The sequence below is a fragment of the Maylandia zebra genome, linkage group LG4 (genome assembly GCF_041146795.1).
Source record: "Maylandia zebra isolate NMK-2024a linkage group LG4, Mzebra_GT3a, whole genome shotgun sequence".
Classification (NCBI taxonomy): Eukaryota; Metazoa; Chordata; class Actinopteri; order Cichliformes; family Cichlidae; genus Maylandia; species Maylandia zebra.
The window spans coordinates 13,070,889-13,084,031 of NC_135170.1; the positions used below are offsets into that span (position 1 = coordinate 13,070,889).

The 13,143-nt window shown below is 42.4% G+C and overlaps 1 long non-coding RNA gene across 1 annotated transcript; it reads right to left on the minus strand.

Annotated features, from left to right (window-relative positions):
* Positions 1-1,693: 1,693 nt before the first annotated feature.
* On the minus strand, positions 1,694-2,455 carry LOC143418487 (uncharacterized). The gene is made up of 3 exons (XR_013098479.1): positions 2,425-2,455; positions 2,188-2,296; positions 1,694-2,068 (listed from the first exon to the last, which is right to left on the minus strand). It is a non-coding gene; the product is annotated as an uncharacterized LOC143418487 (long non-coding RNA).
* Between the last annotated feature and the right edge of the window lie 10,688 nt (positions 2,456-13,143).

The window sequence follows — 13,143 nt, forward strand, 5'->3', positions numbered from 1 at the left end:
TTTTTTATTCTTTTGTTGTATTTATCCGCGACACCTTAAAGGTAGTTCCCTGAAAATATTGTCTGACATTAAAGTGGTCTGTGGTGCAAAAAAGGTTGGGGACTCCCGCTGTACAGTACAGAATGCGTTTAGCTTGTCGAATTTACATAAATCTTCGATCGCTAGCAGTGTAACTCTGAAGTGCTGTACTGTACGTTTGGAAGTTTTCTCCCAAACAAACACAACAATGCCGACGAAACGTTTTGCACCCTCAAATGCACCTTTAGGTTTCATTCCATAATACTGGACTTGTGTTTCTACAAAGGTTTGAACTCTAAGAGTGTTTAAACAAAGAGAAAAGTGTGAAAATGTTCATTCCTGTCTGAGAAAAGTGTATAAAGCATGTAGTGAGGGGTTTTACAGTCTTAACATCTGTAATAATTGTAAAAAATAAAGTTGGCTATGGATTTCACCTACCGCGGGTTATTTTTTGAACGTAACACCAGCGATAAACGAGGCACCGCTGTATTATTAATAGTAGTGTCTGGGACATCTAATTGATTAACATCAACATTGATTATTATGCACTATTATTTTTGTTCAAGGAGAGCCAAAAATATACAACTCTCTCTCAGCTTGTTTGTTGCCAAAAATGGCCACTTTTTGTGTATGTTCACAAAATGCTATAAAATGTATATTTCTTAAAACATTTATCTACTTTTACCGACTTGACTCTTTAAAATAGCACCAGTCCTTTTCATCAAAATCAAAATTGTATCTAAATGTTTTACTCTTTATAGCCAGTTAGGTTATATATTACCATTAACTTTTCTGGTAAAACGGTGATAAAGTCCTAATGTTTTCATGAAACTTCCTTTTTTTCCCCATCTGAGCATCGGGGAAAAGGCCGTCTTGCAATTGTTGAGGTCACTAGTGTGTGCCCCATTTCTTCCAGGATCACTCTCTTTATAGGTTTTAGTGGACTCCTAGTACTGCGAAGTGGTTTCATGGTACAAAGGGATTGTATTCCAAGATCTGGGAGACTGTAGAAATGAGCAGTGATGCCCTTCCTACCATCTTTCCAGAAAAATAAGTGATCTGTAAGCTGTTAGGCTGACTTACAGCAGCAGCACTTTCTGCACCTGCATAAACTCCAGGACACATTTACTAACGGTGTTTGTTGCTGTATGTGCAGCTTTGAATTTTTTAATAATATATATTTTGTTAATATTTTGGCTATGGTGTCTTGTTATGAAATGTAAAAGAGTAAAAGTGTTTTTAGCAGGTGCTTCAAAGCTAAGTTTGACTGGGAAACTCAAAGCTCAATTGGCTGTATCAACAGAAATTCACTGCAGCCTATGTAATATTTCATGCGTCATAATTTATTCTACTATCTTGCAAATACATATTTGTGTGGCAATGTCATGCACAACACACATAACTATTAGATCCTTAAGATCAAACCCGTGTCATTGTTTTGGTCCACTGCAGTGCAGTAGTCAAAAAAAAGAATAAGTGAAGTGTCCACAGATAGCCAGGATAGAGCCCAAAGTGTTAATGTTTAAAATGTATAAAAATATTATTGATTACAATTCTTTACTGTTAATATCAACAATAAGCTTTTTATTTTGAAATTATAAGTTTAAAAAAATGCTGTTACATTTACATTTAATGCTGTTTCACTGTAATCATTTATTATAAGTATGGACACAGAATCAAGTGAACAACATTTTGAAATAAGTTTAATTGGAATTTTGTACTATGCAAAAACAAAACAACAACAACAACAACAACATATTAAACAAACACAGCCAGTGCCTTCATTTGTCCATTACATGTCAAACATAGCACTGACCCTTAGCCCCTGATCATCAGCACATGCTTTCAAAAAGAGCTCCATGTCCTTTGCAAACTGAAAAACAAAGAGGAACAAGTCCCTTGCTCCAGTGTCTTCTTCCTCTGACATGTCTCTTAAGACCCTCTGCTGGTCCCCTTGATTTAAGGACAGATATTTGGGCATTGTTACATGTGCCTTATTTTGGACAGCCCACTGCACAGCAGGACGCAGATCTTCAACAACTGCTGGCTCCTGTGTCAGGCAAATGGGGATGAAAACATAGTTATTTCTCTGTTGCAGAACAGTTTTTTAACAGTTATTCAAATGTCACTAACCATGTAATTACACTACTGTTTAAAGTGAATACTGACCTGACTGACTTCCTGGAACTTGCGCTTTTTCAGTCTGAAAATGGGCACGTGTTGTCCTTCAAGCACAGCTTTGGCTTCCTCTCTCCAGTGTGCAAATAGCTTGCCAGAGCTACGAAGAGTAAGGCCACAGTGAGGGCATGTCATTTTCATGGACTTTCCATCAGCTGCAGTTTTATTGAACACAGAGGGTAGAGCTTATGAATGTTCTAACAAAGACTCAGAAAATGGTTCAGATACCGAAGACAAAACCTTGGGGGGGGGAGACGGGTCTCCTCGAAGAGTTCAGCGGGAAGCAGACCTGATAATGGTGGCTGACTTGGCATTGAAGAATGCTGACAAGACAATAAATGCCTTGCCATATCCCCACGCCGTATGATTGTAATCTTACAGACAGGGCAGTGAAAGTGTCCTGTTGTCCTACAAGGCTGCCTGCACCGGCATATCATTTTATCTGTAAGAGAAAAAAAACAAACAAACAAACAAACAGATGTAATTTAAATGTAGTTGTATAGAATGCAATCAATTTGTCTAACAATCAGATTGTACATGTTAACAAAAACATCCAAGCCAACCTCAATAATGAAAGCAAAATGGTATGGATCACAAAAGTTATGTCAAGAAAAGTGGTGAAAAGTAAATAAAAATATATTTTATAAAAACACTATTTTTGTTGCAGATGAATGCACTGAACTGTACAATATCAACAGCAACTTTTAAGTCAACAAAGATACTGCAGAAGTGCTTAAAAAAGTGCATATTTATAACTATAAAGTATATTTAATACAAACATACCTTTTAAAGGCAAAGCATTTTTTATATGCACACTTAGATGCTCCTCAATCTTTGCCCTGACAGTAGGGCTGAAAGTGGGGCACAGAGGGCAGTGAAAGAGTCCTCTGCAACACGTGTTGCATTCCTGCAATTCTGGCTTTAAGCCTGAATTCCAGATTGATGTGTGCATCTAAAACACAGAGAGAAACAGATAAACACCATATACACATTTAAGTTAAGGTTTTAGCAGAAATAACAATTTACACTTGGCATGTAATAGATTTGGGAAGAAAATTCTTGAAAAAAAACCCCCAAATATTTTAAAAGACACTTTAATCTGTGAGATATGTTTCTATTGACATATAACAGTCAATTGAACAGAGGCTAACTAAAATCTGGGCAATAAAAAAGCTGTACAGAAAAGAATGACGAATAGAAGTATTGATAAATATATAAATCTGTTTGTGACGAAATTTGCAGTGTTGACGCTAACCAAAGGTGTCACAAGTACACACGTTCCTTACTACAGTTTAGATACCTCTGTTTAGAAAGCACTGGCTCGACTTTTTAGTCAAGTCGAAGTAAGAAGTACAGGGTCTAAAATATAATTTATGTACAAAATTTTGAAGTAATCTTGCGTCCAAAGCACGCGTGCTGATTTACAAATGTACGGATTACAAAGTACAGATACGCGTGCTAAAATGTGAGAAGTAGAAGTATAAAGAAGTATACAGTAGGCACAAAAAAGTACAGCAGTAAAGTAAAGATACCAGAAAATTCTACTTAAGTACAGTATTGAAGTATTCGTTATTTTGCATCTCTGACGCCAACAATAAATCATACTCTAATGCAAAATGTGGTTTTTGCTTCTTCTCGCCCACAGAAGCCGTTAATCCAGCTCTCTTACTAAAACCAGGCCCAGGAAAAAGCATATCTGTGTGTTTCTCTGCCATGGAGCACGATGAAAAAACATTAAAATAAGGAGGAATGTTGTTGTAACGCAAAAAAAGTGGCAACATGATCATTGTAAGAAAACTAGACGATTCCTAGAATTATGAAATCACTAACGGCAAATTTATATAAGAAAGACTTAACTAACCTTTGCGATCAACTTGCAAGACTTCCACAGTATCCATGCGTGTTTACGGCTACTGTGGAGGTCACGTGCTTCCGGCTACTGTGGAGGTCACGTGCTTCCGGCTACTGTGGAGCTCCACAGTGGCTGCAGCCAGACCCTTCTCACTAAAACTAAACAAAGGAAAGAAGGATGGAAGGAAGGATCACATGTGTTACGTCCCCCCCACCATGGCGGAGGCAAAGGTAGGAAGGAGACAGCAACACTGGGCAACCACAATCAATGAAGGAGGAAGACCACAGAACAGTTAAGTATCAGGCAGGATTTATTGGGTGCTTGCCTGGATAGTCAAATTTAACAACAGTAAAGAGGTGGGGGAGGAGGACTGGGCGGTTGATCCAAATCAAAGAAAGTAATAAAACAAAAAGAGGTCAGTAGCTTCCAGGGCCTAGCCTAACTGAAAGAAAAATGCAAAACAAAAGGCCTACCTAGCTACACGATAAAAGTCAGTGAAAACATACAAGGGTGGCATCAACCGCATAACCTAGTGTGACTAACAGAGTAAAATCTACAACCAGTGTATAGGGTACCCCGGCTTACCTGTCCAGCCTCCCACCACACACAACATAAAGATGCTTGTTCGCAAATGTTTGTCAAAGCAGAAGCCAGCAGCCACCAGCTGGCCAGGGAGCGGCTCATTTGTAGTGTTCCTTGGAGTGTGATTGGCCAACTGAGCCCAGTCCAGCCAATAGACACCTGCCAATCAACTTCGAACTGGCCAATCAGAGGAGGCCTGACGCCTGAAAGATGAATAGAACACAAAACAGAGTACAAAAGCAAAGCCACACCCCTTGGCACGTAACACTCTCACCCTTCAAAAACCAAACTTAGGGTTTGGTGACCTCTCTAAACAGCACGGGAGAGTGCGTCTGCTACAATGTTTTCTGAACCTTTTTTGTGATGGATTTTGAGGGTATAATTCTGAATAATCAGTGACCAACGCATAAGCCGCTGGTTGTGATTATACATCTTGGAGAGGAAAACTAAAGGGTTGTGATCTGTGAATACTTGGACTGACCTCTGACCTGACTCTGTATAGACTTCAAAATGTTGCAAGGCCCACAACAAAGCAAGGGTCTCCTTTTCAATGGTAGAATACCTGAGCTGGTGTTTGTCAAACTTCCGAGAGAAGTAACTCACAGGATGGTCAATGCCCTGGGTATCCTCCTGGAGAAGCACCGCTCCCGCCCCAACTGCGCTGGCATCTATTTCCAGTTTGAATGGTAAAGAGAAGTTAGGAGCAGACAAAACAGGGGTGCAACAAAGTAAGCCCTTAAGGCTTTCGAAAGCCTGCTGACAACTCCCAGACCAAATAAACGGCTTTGAGGGGCTGGTTAAATCAGTGAGAGGGGCAGCAACAGAAGAGAAATTTTTACAAAACCGTCAGTAATATCCTATCATCCCAAGGAACCGCCGCAGTTCTCTCCTGGTGGTTGGTTGGGGGAACTCCCTAATCGCAATGACTTTGGCATCTGCAGGGCGCACTTGCCCTAGACCAACTTGCTGGCCAAGGTAGAGGACACTGCCTCTAGCGAAATCACATTTGGCAAGGTTCAAAGTGAGAGACGCACTGTCTAGGCTAATGAAGACTTCTTTTAATGTAGCTATGTGGGTGGACCAGTCACTGCTATACACAACAACGTCATCTAAGTATGCTCGGCAGTTAGGGATGTTTCCCAACACTTTGTTAACCAGTCTCTGAAACGTTGCAGGGGCATTGCACATGCCAAAAGGCATAACCGTATACTGCAGGAAGTGGTCAGGGGTGACAAAAGCTGAAATCTCAGATGCTTGCTGTGTCAAAGGCACTTGCCAATACCCTTTTAACATATCGAGTTTAGTGATGTATTTTGCAGGCCCTATTTCATCAATGCAGTCATCGATAAGGGGTAAGGGATGTGCATCGGGTACAGTGACAGAGTTCACCTTTCGGAAGTCTGTACAGAATCTTGGGCTTCCATCTGACTTAGTGTCTAAGAGACATGGTGAACTCCAAGAGCTGGAGCTTGGCACTGCAAATCCATTCTGAAGAAGATACTCAACTTCCTGTTTTATGATTTCCCTCTTTGCAGGACTAACCCGATAAGCGCGCTGTTTGATTGGTGTAGGGTTAGTGAGCACCACATCATGTTTTATGACAGTGGTTTGAGACGGGATATCACTGAACAGAGATGGGAATCCCGATATGAGTGTTATAATATCATTGCTCTGTTCAGCAGGAAGGTGGGACAGGTATTGTGTTAGGGTTGACAATATCACAGAATTACCTAGTCGAGCACTTTGAGGCTCAGCACCTCGTAACACCAACCCATCTTCATCTGGAGTAATCTCCACCTTGGTCACCGAAGCCATCTGAGACGTAACCACTTGCTCTTGGACCACAGATGGCACAGCTGAAGGTTCACGAGAGTTGTACAGCTTCATCATGTTGACATGACACACCCGAGTGGGACGTCTGCGATCCGGGGTCTGAATAATGTAGTTAGTCTTGCTGAGTTTTCTCTCTACAACATAAGGACCAGAGAACCTAACGGAGAGAGAGGAGCCGGGCACCGGAAGGAGAAGGAGCACTCTGTCACCTGGCAGAAATGAACGGTCAACAGCCCGCTGATCAAAGTGTCTCTTCATTTTCGCTTGTGACGTGGCTAATACGTTCCTGGTTAAGGAATAAGCCCTCTTCAACCTGTCATTCAGTGTCTTGACGTACTCTGGAAGGCTTTTGGTGTTGTCAACCGGTGTAGCCAGCCTCTCTTTAAAAACCTTCAAAGGACCCCTCATCTCACGCCCAAACACAAGTTCACTGGGACTAAATCCCAGAGATTCTTGGGTTGCTTCCCGACAGGCAAATAAAACAAGTGGAACACTTTCATCCCAGTCCCGTTGGGAACTATAACAGTGTTTCCTTAACATAGACTTCAAAGTCTGATGAAACCTCTCTAGTGCCCCCTGACTTTCAGGATGGTAAGAACTCGAGGTTATGTGTTCAATGCCTAATGTTTTCAGGGCTTGGGCAAACATTCTAGACTTAAAGTTAGTACCTTGGTCTGTTTGCACAACCTTAGGCAGACCAAAGGTTGAAAAGAATCTCAACAGTGCTTTGACAACAATCTGAGCTGTTATTCTCCGTAGTGGGATTGCCTCGGGAAACCTGGTCGAAACGCACATGATCGTCAACAGAAACTGGTTTCCAGTTTTAGCTTTAGGTAGAGGCCCCACACAGTCAACAATCACTTTTTGAAATGGCTCCTCTACTACTGGGATAGGACAGAGAGGAGCGGGGGGGATTACTTGGTTTGGCTTGCCGGTCATTTGGCATACATGGCAAGTACGGCAGTATTGAACAACATCAGATTTCAGTCCGGGCCAGAAGAAATGTTTCAGAATTCTGGTGTATGTTTTATTAACCCCCAAATGTCCTGACCATGGATGGTCATGTGCTAAGGACAGTACCTGGGTACGATAAGCAGTAGGTACCACCACCTGATATACTGCAGACCAGTCAGCGTCTTCCGAGACCTCACTTGTCCATCTGCGCATCAGAAGACCTTTGTCAGAGAAGTAAGCCAGCTTTTTCCCTTTGGCATCCTGTTGACTGAGAGTGGAGGAATGACACTTGGACAGGGTTACATCATTTTTCTGTGCAATAATGAACTCCTCTCGGGAGACTGGCAAATCCAGAACTGGTTGTGTTTTGTCAGCAGGTGGAACTGTGGCCTGAACCTTAGATCCAGAGGTAAAGTTAATCACGTCACCAACGGGATCTGACCTCATGAAGGAATCGGCCAAGTCAGGACCATACTTTTTTGTCTGGGCCCTCGTAACTACACAAGCTGGAAAGATGGCAGGCTGGTCTTGGGCTGAGTCAGAATCCCGGCTCAGCTCGGGTCTGTCTAACACTTCAGGAATGGGTATGACCTTGCCTCCAGCAAGGTCATTACCTAGAATGAAGTCAATGCCTGGTATGGGCAACGCAGAACGAATAGCCACTTTAACAACTCCGCTGACTAATGAAGACTGAATGTGAATAGTGTGCAAAGGGGCAGATACAAATCCGAGTTCTACTCCCTGGACAATAACACTGGACTGGCAAAATGACTCCTCAGAAAACGGTAAGACGTTTTCTCTAATGATGGACTGAGAGGCCCCTGTATCTCTCAGTATTTTTACTGGTTGTTGATCATTTGGATTCCCAGTCAGCGAAACCACTCCCTCTAGAATGAATGGTTTGAAACAGGGGTCAGGGTGGTTAGTGTTTGGTTGAAATGCCCTCCCAGTCTCTGTGGCTTTAATCAATCCCACCCCTTTTGGTTGTGAGGATAGTTGCTGTTTACGCTTTAATGCCTGACATTCTGCGATGAGATGACCCCTCTTGTGGCAATAAAAGCATTCACGCTCACCGTGGGAAGGCGAGGGCCCCCTCATTGGCCTCACTGGCCTCGCAGCAGAGCAACTAGACTCAAGCCGTGCTGAGCGCATGGCTGTGGGCCTATCTGGATGGGAAACAGGGGTAAAAACATTCTTATGAGTTAGCACAAACTCATCGGCCAACACAGCTGCTTTGGACATGGACGTCACCTTCTGTTCGTTTAAGAACATTATGAGCCTCTCAGGTAATGAATTTTTAAAATCCTCCAGTAGCATTAACTCACGCAGCGACTCATACTCATCCCCAACTCCGTTAGCAGCGCACCATTTATCGAAAAGAGCCCCTTTTTCATGTGCAAACTCCACATATGTTTGACTGCTAGACTTCTTATGGTTCCTAAATTTCTGCCTGTAGGCCTCAGGTACCAGTTCGTAGGCACGTACAATTGTTTCCTTCAACACGTCGTATTTCATGCTTTGCTCTAGCGAAAGTGAAGCTACTACCTCCTGAGCTTTGCCCACTAATTTACACTGAAGTAATATGGGCCACATGTCTCTTGGCCATTTCAGAGCAGTAGCCACCTTTTCAAAAGCGTTGAAGTACGAATCTACCTCAGTCTCACGAAAGGTAGGTACTAGGGCAATATGTTTGCTAACGTTAAAACTTTCCGGGGAGACTTTCGGGATTTCTTTAGTGGCATCTGTTTTCTGTCCTGATGACACCCTCAGTGCTTCTACTTCAAGCTGCTTTAACCTGACTTCTTTCTCAGCTTCTATCTCCAGCCTACGGACCTCCAGCCAGAGATCATAATCCGCTTTACGCACCTTATCCTTCTCTTGTGCCTCCAACTGTAAACGCAGTAAGCGAACCTTAAGCTTTGCATCACTGCTAGATGTTTGGGATTCTGGAGTGAAAGGCTTAAAGCGAGGCAGAGTTTGGGGAGCCGCATCAGAGTTAACTTGGGCACCCGGAGGTGTAGCAGGCAGCGCTTGCTCATCAGTTCTCTCTGGAGAAGCTAGATCAGCAGAGGCACCAGGGGAAACTGAAGGGTCCTGAGAAGGCACCCCAGCTGGAACAGGGCTGATTAAAATCCCCAACTCGAATAATCCCTCCAACAAAGCCTGCTTAATATCCTTCTTCACTCCATACTTTGGTACGGAAAGGTTATACTGGGCAGCAATACTCAACAGGTCGTCTTTGCGACACAAGTCAACTTTGTCAACGCTAGGGTGACTAACAAAACCAGGCAGGTCGAAACTCATCTCCGGCTGATACTATGAAACGTAGACACCCTAAAATCACGGCACCGTCCTTATTAATACAGGTTGTCCACCACATACAACGATCCCGGACGAGCCCCCACTTGTGTTACGTCCCCCCCACCATGGCGGAGGCAAAGGTAGGAAGGAGACAGCAACACTGGGCAACCACAATCAATGAAGGAGGAAGACCACAGAACAGTTAAGTATCAGGCAGGATTTATTGGGTGCTTGCCTGGATAGTCAAATTTAACAACAGTAAAGAGGTGGGGGAGGAGGACTGGGCGGTTGATCCAAATCAAAGAAAGTAATAAAACAAAAAGAGGTCAGTAGCTTCCAGGGCCTAGCCTAACTGAAAGAAAAATGCAAAACAAAAGGCCTACCTAGCTACACGATAAAAGTCAGTGAAAACATACAAGGGTGGCATCAACCGCATAACCTAGTGTGACTAACAGAGTAAAATCTACAACCAGTGTATAGGGTACCCCGGCTTACCTGTCCAGCCTCCCACCACACACAACATAAAGATGCTTGTTCGCAAATGTTTGTCAAAGCAGAAGCCAGCAGCCACCAGCTGGCCAGGGAGCGGCTCATTTGTAGTGTTCCTTGGAGTGTGATTGGCCAACTGAGCCCAGTCCAGCCAATAGACACCTGCCAATCAACTTCGAACTGGCCAATCAGAGGAGGCCTGACGCCTGAAAGATGAATAGAACACAAAACAGAGTACAAAAGCAAAGCCACACCCCTTGGCACGTAACAACATGCATTGTCACCAAGGAAAGAAGGATGGAAGGAAGGATCACAAGCATTGTCACAAAGGAAAGAAGGATGGAAGGAAGGATCACAAACTTTGTCACAAAGGAAAGAAGGATGGAAGGAAGGATGACATGCATTGTCACAAAGGAAAGAAGGATCGAAGGAAGGATCACATGCATTGTCACAAAGGAAAGAAGGATGGAAGGAAGGATCACAAGCTTTGTCACAAAGGAAAGAAGGATGGAAGGAAGGATCACAAGCTTTGTCACAAAGGAAAGAAGGATGGAAGGAAGGATGACATGGATTGTCACAAAGGAAAGAAGGATGGAAGGAAGGATGACATGCATTGTCACAAAGGAAAGAAGGATGGAAGGAAGGATCACAAGCTTTGTCACAAAGGAAAGAAGGATGGAAGGAAGGAAAGATCACAAGCTTTGTCACAAGTGCAATACTTTAATTTTCTGCTGCTCATTCCTGTGCAATATCCCATCTGCCCTCCCGTCATATTTCTTTTCAAGATTTTCTTATTTAATCACTAATGTACATATATTTATATTTATAGATACATATATATTCAGTCATCTTTTCTCTTTTACCATGTCTCTCTAATATTTTGCTCCTTACTATTTTTCTATTTTCTTTATTGTTTTATTTTATTTTAATATATTTTCTCCTACTGTGCATGCTGCTGAGTGACTGCTGCTCGTCAAACACATTTAATTGCAATGTTGACCCTGTGCTAACTTGCATATGACAAATAAATCTGAAAACTGAAACTAAACTAAGGAAAGAAGGATGGAAGGAAAGATCACAAGCTTTGTCACAAAGGAAAGAAGGATGGAAGGAAGGATCACAAGCTTTGTCACAAAGGAAAGAAGGATGGGAGGAAAGATCACAAGCTTTGTCACAAAGGAAAGAACGATGGATGGAAGGATCACATGCATTGTCACAAAGGAAAGAAGGATGGAAGGAAGGAAGGATCACAAGCATTGTCACAAAGGAAAGAAGGATGGAAGGAAGGATCACAAGCATTGTCACAAAGGAAAGAAGTATGGAAGGAAGGATCACATGCATTGTCACAAAGGAAAGAACGATGGAAGGCAGGATGACATGCAATGTCACAAAGGAAAGAAGGATGGAAGGAAGGATCACAAGCATTGTCACAAAGGAAAGAAGGATGGAAGGAAGGATCACATGCATTGTCACAAAGGAAAGAACGATGGAAGGCAGGATGACATGCAATGTCACAAAGGAAAGAAGGATGGAAGGAAGAATCACATGCATTGTCACAAAGGAAACAAGGATGGAAGGAAGGATCACAAGCATTGTCACAAAGGAAAGAAGGATGGAAGGAAGGATCACAAGCATTGTCACAAAGGAAAGAAGGATGGAAGGAAGGATCACATGCATTGTCACAAAGGAAAGAACGATGGAAGGCAGGATGACATGCAATGTCACAAAGGAAAGAAGGATGGAAGGAAGAATCACATGCATTGTCACAAAGGAAAGAAGGATGGAAGGCAGGATGACATGCAATGTCACAAAGGAAAGAAGGATGGAAGGAAGAATCACATGCATTGTCACAAAGGAAAGAAGGATGGAAGGAAGGATCACATGCATTGTCACAAAGGAAAGAACGATGGAAGGCAGGATGACATGCAATGTCACAAAGGAAAGAAGGATGGAAGGAAGAATCACATGCATTGTCACAAAGGAAAGAAGGATGGAAGGAAGGATCACAAGCATTGTCACAAAGGAAAGAAGGATGGAAGGAAGGATCACAAGCATTGTCACAAAGGAAAGAAGGATGGAAGGAAGGATCACATGCATTGTCACAAAGGAAAGAACGATGGAAGGCAGGATGACATGCAATGTCACAAAGGAAAGAAGGATGGAAGGAAGAATCACATGCATTGTCACAAAGGAAAGAAGGATGGAAGGAAGGATCACATGCATTGTCACAAAGGAAAGAAGGATGGAAGGATGGATCACAAGCTTTGTCACAAAGGAAAGAAGGATGGAAGGAAGGATCACATGCATTGTCACAAAGGAAAGAAGGATGGAAGGAAGGATCAAAAGCATTGTCACAAAGGAAAGAAGGATGGAAGGAAGGATCACAAGCATTGTCACAAAGGAAAGAAGGATGGAAGGAAGGATCACAAGCTTTGTCACAAAGGAAAGAAGGGTGGAAGGAAGGAAAGATCACAAGCTTTGTCACAAGTGCAATACTTTAATTTTCTGCTGCTCATTCCTGTGCAATATCCCATCTGCCCTCCTGTCATATTTCTTTTCAAGATTTTCTTATTTAATCACTAATGTACATATATTTATATTTATAGATACATATATAGTCAGTCATCTTTTCTCTTTTACCATGTCTCTCTAATATTTTGCTCCTTACTATTTTTCTATTTTCTTTATTGTTTTATTTTATTTTAATATATTTTCTCCTACTGTGCATGCTGCTGAGTGACTGCTGCTCGTCAAACACATTTAATTGCAATGTTGACCCTGTGCTAACTTGCATATGACAAATAAATCTGAAAACTGAAACTAAACTAAGGAAAGAAGGATGGAAGGAAGGATCACAAGCATTGTCACAAAGGAAAGAAGGATGGAAGGAAGGATCACAAGCTTTGTCACAAAGGAAAGAAGGATGGGAGGAAAGA